A 20,323-nucleotide genomic window follows, 5' to 3' on the forward strand; every position below is an offset into this window, starting at 1 on the left:
CCTGACGTCGGACTTGATCCCAGGACCCGGAGATCATGGCCTGAGCCAAAGGCAGACGCTTAACCCACTCAGCCACCCAGGCATCCCTCGGTGAGTAACTCTTGTAAAATGATTAGAACAGTGCAACTGCCTGTAAAGTTTGCTGCTTTTGCTGTGGCCTCCGCCTTATAAGCAAGGCGACTAAAGTTTCCGGGGAGCCGGGAGCCAGGCTGAGGCCTCTCCTGGACCTTTCGACCTCAGTGGCTTGTTCCTCAGGCACTCTGCACCCTCCAGAATCACGCACGCACACACATGCAGACACACACGCATGCACGCGTGCACATACACACACACACACACTCTGAACCTGCATTTGTGTCCATTGTCACTAGTCTGTGAGCCACTCGTCTGTTTGCACATACTCTCTGGGCCATCTGAAATGCCTTCCTCTTCCCTCCCCTGGCCTCCCCCTCCGTGGCTTGAAACTCAGCTCAGATGCCCCTTCCTCCAGGAAGCCTTCTGTAACCACCGCCACCCCCAGCTGGCCTCAGAGCCTCTTTGGGATTTTCCACGGGGCTGCCCTCCCTTTCCAGATTGAAACTGCCCCGTTGCTACCGTTCCAGTTTGCCGCTGTCTGTCTCCTCCAGAGGAGGGCCCTGGAGCTTCTCCAAAACTGAGCCCAGGGGCAGGCGCTCAGGAAGGTTTTGTGAGTGAGTGAAGGTGCCTTTCAGGGAAGGGTAGCCTGTCTAGGTGTCCTCCTGTGTGGAAGGAGGTCTCACTAATTCCGTGGCTCCCTAAGGAGCCTAAAACTCACGAGCTGGTAAATGTCCCAGAGCCCTATGCCAGCACCAAGTGAGTACACTCCGCAGAGCAGGTAAGGAGCTCCCCGAGACTGCGGGAGTCCAAGCAGAAGGTGAGGGAACATTCGTCGGGGAAATCAGCATTAGTGTCTGAATTACCGAAGTGATGGCTGATGTGCTGATGCTTCCAAGCTGTACTCCGCTCACCCTGGATCTTTTCAGAAAAGCAGGATGAGGATGAGGATGGGGATCCCACCTCATAGGCTCGGGGGCACACCCCTCCATACCGTGCACTGCTGGGGGGGCCTTGACCTGCAGAGCAGTCTTCAGCGCTCTTACGTAGGCAATGCCCAGCTGCAAACGTGTACAGACATGAACAGGCAGTTCCTGTCGGGGGAGGGAAGGAAAGCTCAGCTCTGCACACACGCTTCAATCCACCTCATTTTTTGGGTGCTGCCTTCGACCGTAGAGTTCTGGCATTTCCATCTTTGTTCTTCCGTTTTATCCTTGTCTTTTCAAGTTGAGTGACAGACAGCTGAGCCCAAAGGTCTTCCAGCTAAAGGTAAAGATCTGCTGGGCTGGGGGTTTCTGTGATTTCTCTCTCTCTCTCTCTCTCTCTCTCTATTTTTTTTCTTTTTTTGGCTCCGTTGCATTTAGTTTATGAGACTTGGGCCCCTTCACCAGTAGGATCAGCACTTCTTTCTGCTTGGTTTTGTACAGTAATTGCAAAAATGCAATAAAATATTAAAGGCCTTGGCACAATCAGTGCCTGTAGACAAAAGCGGAGACCCTCCCGGAGAGGAGCGGTTTGCCAAGCGCCATCCTCACACAGATGTAAGGGTGGCCTTGCTTCAGCTGATGTTAAAAAACAAACAAACAAAAAAACCCAAACCCACACAGAAAAAGCAGCGGCGCGGGCTTCATGTAAATGCCCCCGTTTGTCCCAAGGAGATGCAAAAACCCAAAACCACGTATCGTCATTCTGTTCGCTTGTCTGATAGGGTGTTGAAGCTCAGAGCGGTCAAGTCATTCTCCCAGGGTCACACAGGCAAGAAGAAGGAGAAGCCGAGCTGAGATGTGAATCGAGGTGAGGTCCGGCGTCTGTGGTCCGTAACAACGGATGGGGCGTACTGAGCATTTACGATGGGCTGGACACTGCTGGGAGCACAGCTTGCCTTGGATTCCTTTGGTCCTAACCCAGGAAGGGTGCCCCCCATTGGGCAGATGCAGAGACTGAGTCACCCAGCGACAAGGAGTGGGACTGGACTTTGTACCTGAAGAGCCTGGCCCCCAAACCTCTTTCTCTCAAGAGGCATCAGGAAGCCAATATCTCAGGACAGACCCTAAGCCTGCGACGCTGCCCCATCTCAGAGTAAGGACTGGCTATGTGGCCAAAAGGGCTCCAGGGCCCCAGGGCCAGGTTAATAGCAGGAGCTGCTGTTCTCTTGAAGGAAAGCAGCTCTACCACCGGAGCTTGTGTTGGAAGAGGCCGACCTTGCTGCACAAGGACATCCGAGCCAGGGCCGGAGCTGCTTCTCAAAGGAGTGTTGCTCTGAGAAGCCCCTTCTGGAAACGCTTGTCCTGCATGCCCCGTTCTCACGAGGGGCCATCAGGCCTTGAAGAGCTGAGTCAGAAACTTCACTTAACACTGCAGAAAGCAGAGCCATGTGGGTCTGTCCGGGTTCAACTTGCACTGCATTTGTGCTCTGGCCACAAAATCCCAAGGCGGAAACCACTGGCCTCTCCGTGCAGGAAGAGGAAGTACAAGGGCTGGGAAGTCGGCAGAGCTTGGACCGCAGCAGAGGTAAATGGTGGTGACCAAGACCATGTGGCCTGCGAGACCTAAAGTATGTAATGTGTGGCCCGTTGCAGAAAAAGGTTGCTGATCCTTGCACTAGACCTTGGGCTCTCTAAGGGCAAACTCTGCTTCTTGTCCAGTGACGTATAGCCGTCAGCATCCAGTGCCAAGCCTGGAAAACAGAAGAGACTTAATGAACATTGACGAGTGGGCGGACAGGTGAGTGTTGAGTGTGCTGAAGAGTCACGTTTGGTGACAATGTGACATGCTAGTTATAAAAGGGGGCACCTTTGACAGGATAGTACCAGACCCTACAAAACAGTCTGATGGAAGCAGAAACAGTTCAGAAACACGCGTGCACGCACACACAGACACACGTGCACACAGATCTGGCCTCTCAGCGCGATGAATGTCTGGTGGCCGTTACGTTGGCTTCTCACTTGCTGGGGATGCCACACAGAGAGAGAGGTTTGCTTAGGTGACTTCCTGCTATGGGATTCTATGATTTTTCATTGAATAGGTTTTTTCCCCCCTCCAGTGTTTTGAACAAGAACCATCAGCTGTTGAATTAAACCTGAATTGCAACAGCCTAGAAATTTGAGTTGAATAACCGAGACTTTTGTTGAAGTTTGGAAGGAGGGAAGAAGGGAGCTAGCATTGATACTCTCTGCAAAGAGTGAGCATGACCTCCTCTCCTCAAACTGGCCACGCCCCCCCAACATTACCCTCTTCTTGGTTGTGCGGCCAGTAAACTGAAGCCCCTCCTTCAGGAACCAGGTTAGAGGTTGTGGCCTCCTTGAAGCCCTCCCTGATTCACTTCCCTGAACCGTTCCTCCCTCTTCCAAACTTAATGGCACTTTGCCCCTCCGTATATTACAGTCACTTCGCAGACTTGCTTGCCTGTGTGTTTATAACACTGAATTATGTGCTGCCCAAAGAGCTCATTCTCCTCTGCCTTCCCAGGTGTACTAGTAGGTGCTCAGCAGGTATTTTTGCAATGGTTGAAATAATAAATGCATAAGGCAGGGAGGGGAACCAAATGAGCAAATGCACGGATGGATGGACCAGTGGATAAGTGAATACGTGAGTGGAGAAATGAGAGATGGGTGGTTGGAAGGAAGGTTGGATGGATGGATGGATGGATGGATAAGTAGGTGGATGCATGGACAGATTGGGTTGGGCTGGTTGGGTTAGTGCAGGTTGGGTTAGGTTGGTTGGGTTGGCTTGACATGACCAGACCAAACTCAGGAAGGAAGTGAATGATACCCTCAGAACCTTCCAGAGCTGGTGTCCTGCAGGGGACCATCCCATATATCTACCCCACCCCCATTTCCCAGGCTTCTCTCCTCCGGGCTTAATGTTTCCAAGGTCTAGGGCACGTCTTCCAAGCTCTCTCACTGTATCTCTCCATTATTTCCTCGTTCCTCTTCTCCAGGAGCTGTCCCAGCTCCCCCCCCCCCCACCCGACTCACCAGGTCAGCTTTGCCCACAGTTCCAGGAGAGCAAAGGAGACGTTGCTCATGGGAAGTGAGCAGATGGCTAGCTTCCAACCCCCTAGGAGGACTGGAGAGAGGCCACCTGCTCACCCATGAAGGGTCTAATTAGAGCAGATGCTTTTTTCTGTTCTCCTTCCCCACCTCTTCCTCTGGAGCAAAACACTGGAGCTGTGACAGCAAATGAGCTCTCTCGGGGACAAGGTTGTAGGTGTCTACTTCTGAAGCTCCTTCCTTGTCCTCTAGCGACCTTGAGTTCCAGACTCAGCTGATCCAAAGAGGCCGCCCCCTTCTCAGGAGCAATCCCTGAAACCCCAGGGCTCTGGGGAACACAGACTAGAAAACTCTGTTCTCGCTTGGGAGCGGCACTTGGAAGATGGGAAAACTGAAGACCAGAGAGGGGAAGTGTCTAACCAGGGTCACCCTGTAAATCAGTGGGGACTGGGGTCTGAAGTCCAATATACTTTGACACTACCCCGCCTTACGGTGTCAAATTCTGCATGATTCCCTTGGAGACCCCTGGATGAAATTCAACACCATGTCAAGGGAGGTGTCCCATTTCGGGCTCATTTGGCATTCAGCATCAGTTAAGGCTGATTAGAGTTCTGATTAGGATGCAGAATCATTTTTATTTCCAAGCTTAAGTAATTTCGTATCAGGTGGTATTAGTTAATAGGGACTTAAAAGAAATCATAAGCAAATCATAATGGAAAGAGAAGTTCTCTCCCACACACACATGCAGACACACACACACACACACACACACTTCTTTCTTTCATTAGCTTTAATTAGGTTGACCCAGATTGATCTGGAAGCATTTCCAGGCCCAGAATGAGTTTCTTTTATGATTGTGAAAATCATGAGATTTTTCAGAGAATGAAACACCCAGAGATCAATCCAGCAAGGTGGTAGCTTTGGGGCTCCTCCAGCAAGAGCAGGCAGAAAAGGAGCCTTGATCAAAATCCGAGACAACAGCCAAAGCCAGGATTGTCAAGACAAACAAACGTGCACTTTGGATCCCATTTTTGCCTTCTCTCACTGTGTTACCTTGGACCACTTACTCACCTGTTCACCTTCCCTGAGCCTCCGCTTCCAGTCTTGCACACAGGTCCCATCTCGAGCTTCATTCTTTGCCATGGAGCCAGGAGATTTTTTCCAAAATACAAATCTATCCAGGCACCTGACTGATTCAACGTCTTGCCATTTAATGGATAAAGAACGAAACGCACACTCCATAATGCATCCAACAAGGACCTCCATGACCTGACTTTTGCTTGATATGGTTGCATGTTAGGTATTGTGTTTGGTTCCATGTAATAGAAATTTAAGTATATTTGCATATATTACCAAATACAGGGAGATATTTTTCTTGCATGACAAGAAGTCCTAGAGTGGTCCCAGAAAAGTTCCAAAATGCCCTTGGAGATCGAGGCATTTTCTATCTTCCTTCAGAAAATTAGAAGCCTCATGGTCATAAGATGGCTGCTCAACCTCTATGTTTTGTGTCTACATTCCAGGCAGGAAGAAAGGAAAGAAGCAAAGCAAAAAAAAAAAAAAAAAAAAAGAAAAGAAAAGAAAAGAAAAAGAAAAAAGAAAGAAACAGAAACAAAACAAAAAAAAACATGCCAATTGGGTCTTTTTTAAAATCAGGAAATGGGGCGCCTGGGTGGCTCAGTGGGTTAAGCCTCTGCCTTCGGCTCAGGTCATGGTCTCAGGGTCCTGGGATCAAGCCCGGCATCGGGCTCTCTGCTCAGCGGGGAGCCTGCTTCCCTTCCTCTCTCTCTCTGACTGCCTCTCTGCCTACTTGTGATCTCTGTCAAATAAATAAAAATAAAATCTTAAAAAAAATAAAATAAAATAAAATCAGGAAATGGATAACTTTTCCTCACATTGTTACAGGTCATTGGCCAGAACTCAATCACATCACCAGTGGTGGCCCCAAAGGAGCCTGGGAAAATGGGCATTTTGCCTCCTTGAAAAAAGTCACGCTTTACTGACACAGAAGAAAGGGGATGTAGACACTGGGCAGACCACCACACCAGAAGCCCCTGCCACATGGCCGCCATTCTGCTTCACAGTGTGCCCCTGGGGGCAGAATTGGAAGACGGGACCTGTGACCTCTGCCCCCTGATGCTCACATCCTGTCTAGTCTCCTCCCTTTGAGGATGGGCAGGACTTGCCGTGGCCAGTAGAACAGGGTCACGATGAAGAGATTTTGCAGGTGTAATTAAGGTCCCAAACCAGTTGATTCTGAGTTCATCAAAAGCCAGATCTTCTTGGGTGGGCCTAGCTTAATGAGGTGAAAGTCCTTAAAAGAAGGGCTGGGGTCTTCGTGAGCAGAGACCCTCCTTGGCAGCTCGATGAGGTGGATAGTCTTATTGAGGAAGACCATAGAGCAAGTGGCTGCAGGGTGGATGTAGAACTTCAGACTCTAAAACCTGAGAGCTGCCCCCAGTCAGCAGGCCAGCAAAAAGCCAGAGCCTTCGGTCATGCATCCATAAGGAAACCGACTCTGCCAACAACCTAAATGAGGTTGGAAGAGGATCCTTCCCAGTTAAGCCTTGTGATGAAAATGCCATCTGGCTGATGCCCCAGCAGCAGCCCAGTGAGACCCCGAGCAGAGGACCCAGCTGAGCCCTGATCAAATTTCTGACCCGCTGGCCCTCAACGATGTAATAAGTGTGTGTGGCTTTGAGCTGCCAAGATTGCTGTAATGTGTTAGGAAGAAACAGATAAGGAATACAGTGCCAAACACACAGCTCTTTTTTCTTTTCTTGTTTGGTGGGTGGGGGGGGGATTCCTTTTTTTCATTTAAATTTAATTAATTAACATACAGTGTATTAGAGTTTCAGAGGTAAAGTTCAGTGATTCATCGGTTGCATATCACACCCAGTGTTCATTCCATCAAGTGCCCCCATTCATGCCCATCCCCCTAGTTACCCCATCCCCTCACCCACCCCCCCCCTCCAGCAACCCTCAGTTTGTTTCCTGTAGTTAGGAGTCTCGTGGTTTGTCACCCTCTCTGTCTTCATCTTATTTTATTTTTCCCAGGTTTGTTTCTTTTACTAACCAGAATCCTGCTGTATGCGTTGTCCTTTGATGTGCGCGTTGGAGATGTTCTCAGCCTAGCATGCTCCTTTTAAACATTATATATTCCACACAATTAGTATCACGGTTTGGGTTACTGTTATAATTATGCCCACTTTTTTGCACAAACTTGAGCAAAGGAGCTGGGATTTGGGGCAAAGAGTGTCCGTTTGAGCCCTTGGCAATCTGTGGTGAAGGTGTGTTGACTTGGCGTTGAGCAGGTGGCAGGCTGTGCATGCTGACTCAGGCTGAGTGAGGCTGGACTATGAATTTGGGACCCACAGGTCCATGGCCTCATGTGTGACAGGGACATGGCTGGTTTTGATTTTAACTTTTGGTTTTTGTGGAAACTCTATCTCTCCTTCTATTCTAAATGAATACCTTGCTGGATAGAGTATTCATGAGTGTAGATTTTTTTCCTTCTAGCTCTTCGAATTTATCATGCCGCTCTCTTCTGGCCCGCCAAGTTTCTGCTGAAAAATCCACTGATAGCTGTATGGGGTTTCCCCTGTATGTCACTCCTTTCCTTTCTCTTACTGCTTTTAAAATTCTCTATTACTACTTTTGGCCATCTTATTTACTTTGTGTCTTGGTGCAGATCTTTTGGGTTTTGGGGGGCTTTCTGTGCATCCTGGATCTGGATCTCTCTTTCCTTCCCCAGATTGAATAAGTTTTCAGCTATTATTTCTTCAGAAAAATCTTCTGCCCCAATTTCTTGCTTTTCTCTTTCTGAGATCCCTATCATGAGACTGTTATGCTTGACTGTGTCAATGAGTTCCCTGGGTCTTTTCTCATTTTGTGTATTTCCCACCTCCCCCATCACCTTAGCTTGATTACTTTCCAGTAAGCTGTCTTCCAGGTGGCTGATCCATTCTTCTACTTCCTATTGTTTGCTATGTATTCCAGGTGGTCTGTTTTTCTTCCTATTTAGTGAGGCCAATCACTCTAATTGGTTCTTTTTTTTAATTAACATATAATGTATTATTGTTTCAGGGGTACGGATCTGTGATTCATCAGTCTTACACAATTCACAGCACTCACCATAGCACATACCCTACCCAACGTCCCTCACCCAGCCACCCCATCCCTCCCCTGCTGACCCCCCAGCAACCCTCAGTTTGTTTCCTGAGATTAAGAGTCTCTTATGGTTTGTCTCCCTCTCTGGTTTCGTCTTGTTTCATTTTTCCCTCCCTTCCCCCACAGTCTCCTGTCTTGTTTCTCAAATTCCTCATATCAGTGAGATAATATGATAATTGTCTTTCTCTGATGGACTTCTTCTGCTTTGTATAATACCCTCTAGTTCCAACCACATGGTTGCAAATGGCAAGATTTCTTTTTTTTTTTTTTAATATTTTATTTGTTTATTTGACAGCTAGAGAGAGAGCACAAGTAAGCAGAGTGGCAGGGAGAGGGGCAGAGAGAGAAGCAGGCTTTCTGCTGAGAGCCCGATGCGGGGCTCGATCCCAGGACCCTGGAATCATGACCCGAGCCAAAGGCAGCCGCTTAACCAACTGAGCCACCCGGGCGCCCCAAGATTTCATTTTTGATGGTTGCGTAATATTCGTGTGTGTGTGTGTGTGTGTGTGTGTGTGTGTGTACCTGTCTTCTTTATTCATTCATCTGTTGATAGACATCTAGTCTCTTTCTATAGTTTGGCTATTATGGACATTACTGATATAAACATTGGGGTGCAGGTGCCCCTTCAGATCACTACACTTGTATTTTTGGGGTAAATACCCAGTAGTGATTGCTGGGTCATAGGATAGCTCTATTTGCAACTTCTTGAGGAACCTCCATGCTGTTTTCTCGAGTAGCTGCACCAGCTTGCATTCCCACCAACAGTGTAAGAGGGTTCCCCTTTCTCCACAACCTCGCCAATGTCTGTCATTCCCTTACTTACTAATTTTAGCCCTTCTGACTGGTGTGAGGTGGTATCTCATTGAGGTTTTTTTATTTGGATTTCCATGATGGCAGATAATGTTGAGCACTTTTTCATGTGTCTGTTGGCCATCTGGATGTCTTCTTGGCAGAAATGTCTCTTCATGTCTTCTGCCCATTTCTTGATCAGATTATTTGTTCTTTGGAAATTGAGTTTGATAAGTTCTTTATAGATTTTGGATGCTAGCCCTTTATCTGATATGTCATTTGCAAATACCTTCTTCCATTTCGTCAGTTGTCTTTTGGTTTTGTTGACTGCTTCCTATGCTGTGCAAAAGCTTTTGATCTTAATGAAATCCCAAGAGTTCATTTTTGCCCTTGCTTCCCTTGCCTTTGGCTATGTTTCTAGGAAAAAGTTGGGGCAGCTGAGGTTGAAGAGGTTGCTGCCTGTGTTCTTCTCAAGGATTTTGATGGATTCCTGTCTCACATTGAGGTCTTTCATCCATTTGGAGTCTATTTTTGTGTGTGTATGGTCCAGTTTCATTCTTCTGCATGTGGTTGTCCAATTTTCCCAACACCATTTGTTGAAGAGACTGTCTTTTTTCCATTGGGCATTCTTTCCTGCTTTGTCGAAGATTAGTTGACCATAGAGTTGAGGGTCCATTTCTGGGCTCTGTGTTCTGTTCCATGGATCTATGTGTCTGTTTTTGTTCCAGTACCATACCATCTTGATAATGACAGCTTTGTAATAGAGCTTGAAGTCCAGAATTCTGATGCCACCAGCATTGGTTTTCTTTTTCAGCATTCCTCTGGCTATGTGGGGTCTTCTCTGGTTCCATACAAATTTTAGGATTATTTGTTCCATTTCTTTGAAAAAAGTTGATTATATTTTGATAGAGATTGCATTGCATGTGTAGATTGCTTTAGGTAGTAGTGTAGACATTTTCACAATATTTGTTCTTCCAATCCATGAGCATGGAGGTTTTTTCATTTCTTTGTGTCTTGCTCAATTTCTTTCATGAGTATTCTCTAGTTTTCTGAGTACATATTCTTTGCTCGTTGGTTAGATTTATTCCTAGGTGACTTACAGTTTTGGTTGCAATTGTAAATGGGATCGACTCCTTAATTTCTCTTTCTTCTGTTTTGTTGTTGTTGTGTAGAAATGCAACTGATTTCTGTGCATTGATTTTATATCCTGACACTTAACTGAATTCCTGGATGAGTTCTAGCAGTTTTGGAGTGGAGTCTTTTGTGTTTTCCACATAAAGTGTCATATCATCTGCAAAGAGTGAGTGTTTGACTTCTTCTTTGCCGATTCAGATGCCCTTTATTTTTGTTGTCTGATTGCCAAGGCTAGGACTTCTAGTGATATATTGAATAGCAGCAATCATAGTGGACAGCCCTGCTGTGTTCCTGACCTTAGGGGAAAAGCTCTCCATTTTTCCCCATTGAGAGTGATAGTCGCTGTGGGTTTTTCATAGATGGCTTTTATGATATTGAAGTGTGTGCCCTCTATCCCTACACTGTGAAGAGTTTTGATCAAGAAAGGATGCTGTACTTTGTCAAATGCTTTTTCTGCATCTATTGAGAGTATCATATGGTTCTTGTTCTTTCTTTTATTAATGTATTGCATCACATTGATTGATTTGCGGATGTTGAACCAACCTGGCAGCCCTGGAATAAATCCCACTTGGTCGTGGTGAATAATCCTTTTGAAATGTACTATTGGATCCTATTGGCTAGTATTTTGGTAAGAATTTTTGCATCCATGTTCATCAGGGATATTAATCTGTAAATCTCCTTTTTGATGGGGTCTTTGTCTTATTTTGGGATCAAGGTAATGCTGGCCTCATAAAATGAGTTTGGAAGTTTTCCTTCCATTTCTATTTTTAGAACAGTTTCAGAAGAATAGGTATTAATTCTTCCCTAAATATTTGGTAGAATTCCCCTGGGAAGCCATCTGGCCCTGGGCTCTTGTTTGTTGGGACATTTTTGATGACTGTTTCAATCTCCTTACTGGCTATGGGTCTTTTCAGGTTTTCTATTTCTTCCTGATTCAGTTTTGGTAGTTTTTATGTCTCTAGGAATGCATCTATTTCTTCCAGATTGTCAAATTTGCTGGCATATAGTTGCTCATAATATGTTCTTATAATCGTTTGTATTTCTTTGGTGTTGATTGTAATCTCTCCACTTTCATTCATGATTTTATTAATTTGGGTCCTTTCTCTTTTCTTTTTGATAAGTCTGGCCAGGGGTGGGGGTGGGTATCGATCTTTTTAATTCTTTCAAAGAACCAGCTCGTAGTTTCGTTGATCTGTTCTACTGTTCTTTTGGCTTCTATTTCATTGATTTTTGCTCTGATCTTTATTATTTCTCTTCTTCTGCCGGGTTTAGGCTTTATTTGCTGTTCTTTCTACAGCTCCTTTAGGTGTAGAGTTAGGTTGTATATTTGAGACCTTTCTTGTTTCTTGAGAAAGGCTTGTATATATTACTCTATACTTTAGTTTTAGGACCGCCTTTGCTGCGTCCCAAAGAGTTTAAACAGTTCTGTTTTCATTTTTAATTTGTTTCCATGAATTTTTAAAATTCTCCCTTAATTTCCTGGTTGACCCATTAATTTTTTAGTAGGATGCTCTTTAGTCTCCATGTATCTGGATTCTTTCCAACTTTCCTCTTGTGCTTGAGTTCTAGCTTCAGAGCATTGTGGTCTGAAAATATGCAAGGAGTGATCCTAATCTTTTAGTACCAGTTGAGACCTGATTTGTGACCCAGGATGTGATCTCTTCTGGAGAATGTTCCATGCACATGTTCCATGCACTCTAAAAGAATGTGTATTCTGTTACTTTGGGATAGAATGTTCTGAAGATATCTGTGAAGTCCATCTGGTCCAGTGTGTCATTTAAAATATTTATTTCCTTGTTGATCTTTTGCTTAGATGATCTGTCCATTTCAGTGAGAGGAGTGTTAAAGTCCCCTACTATTATTGTATTATTTTCAATGTTTCTTTCATTTTGTTATTAATTGGCTTATATGATTGGCTGCTTCAATGTTAGGGGCAGAGATATTTAAAATTGTTAGATCTTCCTGTTGGATAGATCCTTTAAGTATGATACAGTGTCCTTCCTCATCTCTTATTATAGTCTTTGGCTTAAAACCTAATTTCTCTGATATAAGGATTGCCAGCTTTCTTTTGATGTCCATTAGCATGGTAGATTGTTTTCGACCCCCTTATCTTAAATCTGGAGGTGTCTTTGGGTCTAAAATGAGTCTGTTGCAGATAGCATATCAATGTGTTTTGGTTTTTTATCCATTTTGATACCCTGTGTCTTTTGATTGGGGCACTTAACCCATTTACATCCAGGGTAACTATTGAGAAATAGGAATTTAGTGACATTGTATTGCCTGTAAGGTGACTATTACTGTATATTATCTCTCTTCGTTTCTGGTCTGTTACTTTTAGACTCTCTCTTTGCTTAGAGAACCCCTTTCAATATTTCTTATAGGGCTGGTTTGGTATTTGCAAATTCTTTTAGTTTTTGTTTGTCCTGGAAGCTTTTTATCTCTCCTATTTCCAGTGACAGCCTAGCTGTATATATTCTTGGCTGCACATTTTTCTCATTAGTGCTCTGAATATATCATGCCAGTTCTTTCTGGCCTGCCAGGTCTCTGTGGATAGGTCTCCTGTCAATCTAATGTTTCTACTGTTAAATGATACAGTCCTCTTGTCCCGAGCTGCTTTCAATATTTTTTGTCTTTGAGACTTGTAAGTTTTACTATTAGATGACAGGGTGTGGACCTATTTTTATTGATTCTGAGGGGGGGTTCTCTGTGCCTCCTGGATTTTGATGCTTGTTTCCTTCCCCAGATTGGAAAAGTTCTCCCCCAGTATACCTTCTGCCCCTCTCCTCTTCTTCTGGGATCCCAAGTATTATAACACTGTTTCATCTTGTGGTATCACTTATCTCTCGAATTCTCCCCTCGTGGTCCAGTAGTTGTTTGTGTCTCTTTTGCTCAGCTTCTTTATTCTCTGTCATTTGGTCTTCTATGTCACTAACTCTCTCTTCTGCCTCATTTATCCTAGCAGTAAGAGCCTCCATTTTTTATTGCACCTCATGAATAGCCTTTCAGATTTCAACTTGGTTATATTTTAGTTCTTTTATTTCTCCAGAAGGGGATTCTCTAGTATCTTCTCTGCTTTCTTCAAGCCCAGCTAGTATCTTTGTAATCGTCCTTCTGACTCCAGGTCCAACAACTTAAGCTTACTAACATCTGTACTGATTGTGCCCCTGGCAGTCAGTCCTGCCTCTTGTTCTTTTTTTTTTTTTTTTTAAGATTTTATTCATTTATTTGATAGAGATCACAAGTAGGCAGAGAGGCAGGTGGGGGTGGGGAGCAGGCTTCCTACTGAGAAGAGAGCCTGATTCGGGGCTCGATCCCAGAACCCTGGGATCATAACCTGAGCCAAAGGCAGAGGCTTAACCCACTGAGCCACCCAGGTGCCCCTTGTTCTTTTTATTTTTGAGGTGAGTTTTTCTGTTTTGTCATCTTGTCCAGAGAAGAATAGATGAATGAGCGAACAAAATGCTAACAGGGTAACAAAGACCCCAGAAAAAAATACACTAAACAAATCAGAAGAGACCCAAAACTGGGGAAAAGAAAGGAAAGAAAAAGAAAAAGTATGATTGGGCTGGTGAATAGAACAGAGCCACACACTAGATTTTAGATGTATTTTGGTCTGTTAGAAGGAACTGTATACCGAAATTTTAAAGAAAGAAAAACACATACATACAAAAAATAAGGTTAAATACAATGAAGGGATAGAATATGACTTCTAGAAAGTGATGGCTTTTCTGTTCATGGAGCTGCTGCTCTTCTCCAATCTCCTGTTGAGTTTGTAGGTGCGCGAAATGATTTTATCACTCTCTAGCTGAGTTCCTGGGATCCGACGAAATTTAGGCAGCCTGCTCCTCCCCTATCTTGCTCCTCCCAAAAATGCACTCATTGGTTCTTTTCACATTGCCTGTCTCTTGGTGGCAGGTCTTGTAGAGGCCCTGAACTGTTTTCTGAATGCTAGCAAGTATCTTTATGAGCATTACTTTGAATTCAGTTTCGGACATACTGCATATCTCCATCTTGCTCAGGTCTCTTGCTCTGATTTTGTTCTGCTTTTCATTCGGGATATATTCCTCTGTCTCCCCATTTTGTCTATTGTGGCGTCTGTTTCTGTGTCCAAAAGGTCAGCGGCGTCTCCCGTACTTGAAAGCAGCAGCTTTATGAAGAAGTCCTACAGCTCAGTGTCCCCTTTCCACCAGAAAATGGGGCTTCAAGGATGTCTCCTGCATTTTACACGGGTGTCCTACCACCGTGGCAGACTGTGTGTGCCCTCAGTCCAGGCTGCAATGGCTCCTTGCCTGTTGCGGGCAGAGTCTGGCACCTGTGGTGCTAGTGGCCAGTCCAGAGCTGCCCCGGGTTTAAGTTGAGTCAGAGCAGATGTTTACCAGAGATGAAGTAGCAGCAAACCGCAGGCATCGTCCCTCGAGAAGCTTCTGTCCGTGGGCGGGGCCTGCAGTCTGACCAGCTGCCTACCCTCAACCTGCTGCTGGGGTCACAGTCAGACTGGTGCGTGTGGTTCTCGTCCCCTCTCCCCGGAGCACGACTCACTTGGGAGCGATGCTGACCCTTGTCCGGGCTGCTGGCACACGGCCAGTCTTGGGGCCCTGCTTTGATGGGATCTAGCCGAGAGCGACTAGAGGGGGCGGATCTGCTTCGCAGTCTGTTCTGCCAGTTATCAGGTTGCTTTCTGGGTTATTTATGCCAGTGCGGGTGCTCTCGAGGTGGCCCTGCAGTAAGAGGTGAGCGCAGGGTCCTCCTACTCCGCCATCTTCCCAGCAGCCTCTGACATGGGTCTTCCGTCTGTCCCTTGGTTGCAAATACGGAGGAAACCCTTCCCCCATCCACAGGGGTTCGTTCTGAGACCCCCAGTGGGTGCCTGAAACCACGCCCAGCACCAAACCCTGTACATACCAGGTTTTTTCCTAGACATACCTTTGTATAATAAAGTTTAATTTATAAATAAGCCCAGTAAGAGATGACCAGCAATAACAATAACATGGGACCATTATTAACACTGTAGTGCCCTGTCGTGAATGTGCTCTCTCTCTCTCTCTTGCTCTCAAAATATCTGCCTGTCCCCTACTCACCCTGCTTCTTGTGAGCACATGACATGCCACAATGCCCAGAGGACAGGAGGAAGCGAGGGGGGTGACGTAGGCCTCAGACGCAGCATCAGGCTCCCACGGACCTTCTTATGGGGATCGTGACCAGAATCGTCTGCTTCCAGACCGCGGTCGACTGCAGGCCACTGAAACCACAGGAAGAGAGATCACAGAGGAGGGGGGACCACCGGAGGCCTTCCCATCTCGGGGTCCCCACTTTTTTCCTCTTCCCCTGCCTTCACTGTGGTCTTCTTCTCCCTCCCCGCCTTCAGCCTCCAGCCCCCAGCGCCACGACAAACGCCCTTCCCTCCCGCCCCACACGACCGCCATCTAAAATCACCCCGTGGCTTATTTCCTTCCTTGACAGTGTCCATCTCCTCTGCGAGAACATCCGTGCCAAGAGAGGAAGAACTTTGTGCTGTTCATCCTTCCCGCACCGCACGTAGAACCATGGCCAGGTACGCGGTAAGCTCAGAAAGAAAAAAAAAAAAAAAAACTAAACTCTCTGTGTCCCCGGATGCCGCATGGAGCTCTGAGGCTGCTTAGAAACAGGATTCCCCAGCCCACTTCGGCATCACCCACTTGAGAATGTTCCGTGAAAGGAGCAAAGGGTGCCCCTGGCTCCACAGCCTCCCCCCCTTACCCCTCCACCCGCAACTTCGGCACGTCTAGCTGCAGGGTCCAGGGCCTCAGCCGTATTGTATTTTCCTCCCTGGTGCATTGTTGTAGTCAGTGTTTAAGTCCAAATCATTGTCTCTCAAGAGCTAGCAGGGAGTTTTTCGGCTAATCTCTAGTGTAAATAGAAGAATATCCTAGAAATATAAATACCGCTCTCTTGTTCATGGACGGCCACCTTCTCCTTGTGTCCTCATGTGGCAGAGTGGGTAGGGAGCCCCGTGGGGCAGAGGGGCACGGAGCCCATCATGGGGGTTCCACCCTTGCAACCTAATCACCTCCCAAAGGACCACCTCTAACACCAGCGCATTAGGGATTAGGCTTGGAAATAAGAACTTTTGGGGGGACACAGACATTCAATGTATGGCGGCACATTTAACAGAATTCTATCTCGAGAACTAAGGTTAAATAAGGGCATTTTCAGAAGAACAAAAACTGAAAGCTTTAGGGGCGCCTGGGTGGCTCAGTGGGTTAAAGCCTCTGCCTTGAGCTCAGGTCATAATCTCAGGGTCCTGGGATCGAGCCCCACATCGGGCTCTCTGCTCGGTGGGGAGCCTGCTTCCCCTGCCCCGCCCCGCCTGCCTCTCTGCCTACTTGTGATGTCTGTCTGCCAAATAAATAAGATCTTTAAAAAAAAAAAACTGAAACCTTTAGCTGCCAGTAGCCCAAATGAAAGACCTTCTAAAGGAAACAGTTCAGGAGGAATGACAGTGACCCCCGCATAGGAAGGTCCGAGATGCAGGAAGGCCTGCGAGGTGGGGCAGAAAAGCAGGCGCCGGTGAATCTGGACGGTCGCTGGGCACTGTGTGTATCCGCCTCATACGCAGCCTCCATGGGAACAGAACTAACACCCACACCCGAAGAACATGTGAATTAGCAAGAAGGTGACCCGGGTTAAAATAGTCCATGGTGTCTGCACATTCGGGCAGCTCAGGGAGGTGGTAACGGTTAAAGTCGTCATGCAAGAGCATCGAGTTGCAGGTGCAGAGTACAATTCCCAAGGTAATCGTGTAAAGAGTAAACATAGGGGCTATGAGAGAGAGAGAGAAGTAATAAAAAATTTCAAATTTTTACAGACCAGGAAAAACAATTATATATAGATTAACCAATTGATAGGTAGATTGGTTGGATGGATGGATGGATGGATGGATGGATGGTTGGATGGATGGATGGATGGATGGATGGGTGGGTGGATGGGTGTATGGATGGATGGTTGGTTGGATGGATGCATGGTTGGATGGATGGTTGGTTGGATGGATGGATGGTTGGATGGATGGATGGATGGATGGATGGATGTAGATAGAATAGATCAGATATATAGGTAGGTAGGTAGGTAGGTAGATGGGTGGATGGATGGATGGATAAATGATAAGGCAGGTAGGTAGACAGAATAGATAGATAGATGATAGACGGACAGAGTAGATAGATAGGATGAATAGATAGGATGAATAGATGATAGATGAAGGAAAGAAAGAGTTCACAAGGAATGTAAATGGGATAACCATCCCAATTAAAGAGATGGTCAGACTGCAGAAGGAGAAACCCAGCTACATGCTATTTACAAATAACAAAACCAAACAAAACCCCCCCTGCCAAAAAGCTAATCCATTAGAACGTGAGAAGAGGGATGGAGAAAGTCACATCAGGCAAACACTCACAGAATAAAGATAGAGTAGCCATATTCGTGCCTGATAAAACAGTCTCGAAGTCAAAAAAAGAAATGACTCGGGATAGAGAGGGTCACTTCACCGGGAAGAGACGGTTGGAAGACAGCGGGCGCCCAAGCAAACAACTTGGCACCAAGTGCTGTAGGTGCTTCTCCACTTTCCCCGCGGAGGGTCCTGCCTGTGGACACCCAGCTCAGCCTCTGGCTGTGGCGTCCACGGCCAGAGAAGAGGATCCGTGGACGGGCAGGCTCTCCTCAGCTCTCCGGGCACCTAAGGAACCAGGAGCTGGAGTCAGAGCTGCTTCCCACACTCGGGGGAAGAGGCCCGGCGTGTTGGGATGAGTCCTCCCTTTATAGGCTGGGGACGGGAACACGGAGAAGAAAGAAGGGGCAGGTCGCCTTCAGAAGGCAGAGGTCCTGACTTTGCTAAATCCAACATTTCTTGCATTTTGTTCTCAGCACCTCAGGATCTGGAGGATTTGGGCAAACGGTGACCTGATGCGGTCCTTCGGTTTCAAAGATGAAGAAAGCGTGCAGGGAGGCGATTGCAGGGATGCGGTAAGTCACACACACGGATGAGGTATCCGTGTACCTGTATGATCGGTCATATCCACACAGTGACCCAGGAGAGATTCTGAAAAGAAATGAATCCAAATGGTAAAATGGCAAATATCCCCTGAATAAAGAAAGGGGGGGGGGAAACACCTCTATCAAACAACCCTGCTAAATTAAAAAATGCACTCCAGTAGGTCTGCTTTCGCTGCGCAAAGGGCCAGCAAACAAGCAGGTTTCACACGGTGTGCTCCGCATTGAAATGTCAGCTTGCTGCCGACTCAGGTAATTCATCACCGAATTGAAAGCATTACATATGGGAAGAGCAAAAATCTAATTCCAGCTCATTTCAATAAGAATTGATCTAAGAGTTCATTACATAAAGTAATTTTTACCAACACAACCTCGAAGGCGTGCTTCGGCGAGGATTAGACTCTCTCCTGATAGCTGAAACTGCAAAGGGGAAATTTGTATGCAGATAGCCTGACGCTAAGTTGCAGATCTCTTGGGTTCACATTAAGTGTTGGTTTTTTTCTTTTCCCTAATGTTTGCTCCATATTGGAGATGAAGGTTAGAGCGGTCTAGAGAAGTAGAGTTGGGGGTTATTTTTAAAAGGGATCCAAAGTCTAGGTTCATTGGTCTCTAAGAGCTGTGTGAACTAGTCGTGTGACCTTAGTCATGTAACTTTGCTTCTCTGAGCTCCTATTCAGTGAGAATATGTCTATTTCCTGGGGTAATTTAATAAGGAACTGAACGTAGAGCACTTAGCACAGGTTGGAGTTGCTGATGAAAGGGAGCTTTCAGAAAGCTCTCCAAACCCTGGTTCACCAGCCTGAGATACCAAGATAGTCTCTACCTGGCCAAGTGTCCTTAAAGATCAAGAGTAAATATATGTGGGATGCAGTTACTGCTAGATCCAGCCACCGCCCCTGGGGGTGGGCTTGCACAAATGCCTCCAAGATCGGGAGCCCCAGCTTTGTGTTGAATTGGCAACTGCACTGGGGTTCAGGTAGTGGGACCCAGGCCCCTCATTTCTCAGGCACAGCGTATCAAATTGGCTTGTTCTATCGCATATCAAATGGGCTTTCTGGACTCAAAGAACAGGTCTCTAGCCAAATTCAGATCTCAACTGGGGCAGTTCATTGGGATCATCAGAAGTAAGGGGTGAGGTTCTTTAAAAAAAAAAAAATGCCTGGGCTATCCCCAAAACCAATTAAAACAGACTCTCTGGGCATGGGTGCCAGATGTCAACATTTTTTTATAAGCTCCCTGGGGATTCCAATGGACAGACCAGGTTTCGAACATCTGGAGCTAACGGGTGGTAGAGAAACAAAGCTGGAGGTTGCAGAATTGGGTGGATGGCCTTTCCCTACATGTGTCCCCCAAAACGTCTGCTACCGGCTTGAAGGCTAATGTGAACAAGAAGTAAAGGAACCAGAGATTTCCCCCCAAAAAACACTTGCCGGAAGCAAGGCAATAGGTGTTCTGCCCAAGTGGGCTTTCTAGTTAGCACAGGCAAGGTCAGGCAACCAGCTCTTTTCAGATCGCCAAAAAGGCCTGATTTCAGTCTCTGCCTTGGTCAGCAGATCCGAGCCCCCGTCCCATAAGAAATCCCTTTGTTGACTTTTGTCCTTCAAAAGCAGGCACTTTTTTTTTTTTTAAGATTTTATTTATTCATTTGACAGAGAGGGAGAGAGACAGCACAAGAAGGAGGAGCAGCAGAGAGAGAGAAGCTAAGCTCTCTGCTGAGAAGGGAGCCTGATGTGGGGTTCAATCCCAGAACCCCGAGATCATGACCTGAGCTGAAGGCAGCTGTTTAACCAAATGGGCCACCCAGGTGCCCCTGAGACCAGGCACTTTTAACACCAATATGAAAGAGAAAAAGTGTTCGGACTTTGGGGACTATGCATGGTTACGTCTCGCTGGGCTGGGCTGGGCTGGGCAGGGGGTGCATGGAGGGAGGAACAGGGCCCAGGATGCTGTAGGAGGAGAGCTGGGAAGGTTCAGACCTCAGAGAGCCTTTCTTCTTCCGCAGGTTTGAGGGCGACAGCGAGCCTAGGAATGTTTTAAGCAGAAGAGGCCTCTAGACATATCGTCATTTCCGGATCCATACTATCCAGGCCAATAAAGAATGAGCTGAATGGGCGTGGCCAGAGGCAGACCAGGTAGGAGCTGATGGG

The 20,323-nt window shown here is 46.5% G+C and overlaps 1 long non-coding RNA gene across 1 annotated transcript; it reads left to right on the forward strand.

The window, feature by feature from the left end:
- The first annotated feature begins 49 nt into the window (after positions 1–49).
- Positions 50–20,270, forward strand: LOC101672792. The gene is made up of 5 exons (XR_001179087.2): positions 50–90; positions 1,781–2,796; positions 15,618–15,708; positions 18,051–18,149; positions 20,179–20,270. It is a non-coding gene; the product is annotated as an uncharacterized LOC101672792 (long non-coding RNA).
- Positions 20,271–20,323: the final 53 nt, after the last annotated feature.

Source organism: Mustela putorius, unplaced genomic scaffold (genome assembly GCF_011764305.1).
Source record: "Mustela putorius furo isolate JIRA1106 unplaced genomic scaffold, ASM1176430v1.1 tig00004007_pilon_pilon_pilon, whole genome shotgun sequence".
Taxonomy (NCBI): Eukaryota; Metazoa; Chordata; class Mammalia; order Carnivora; family Mustelidae; genus Mustela; species Mustela putorius.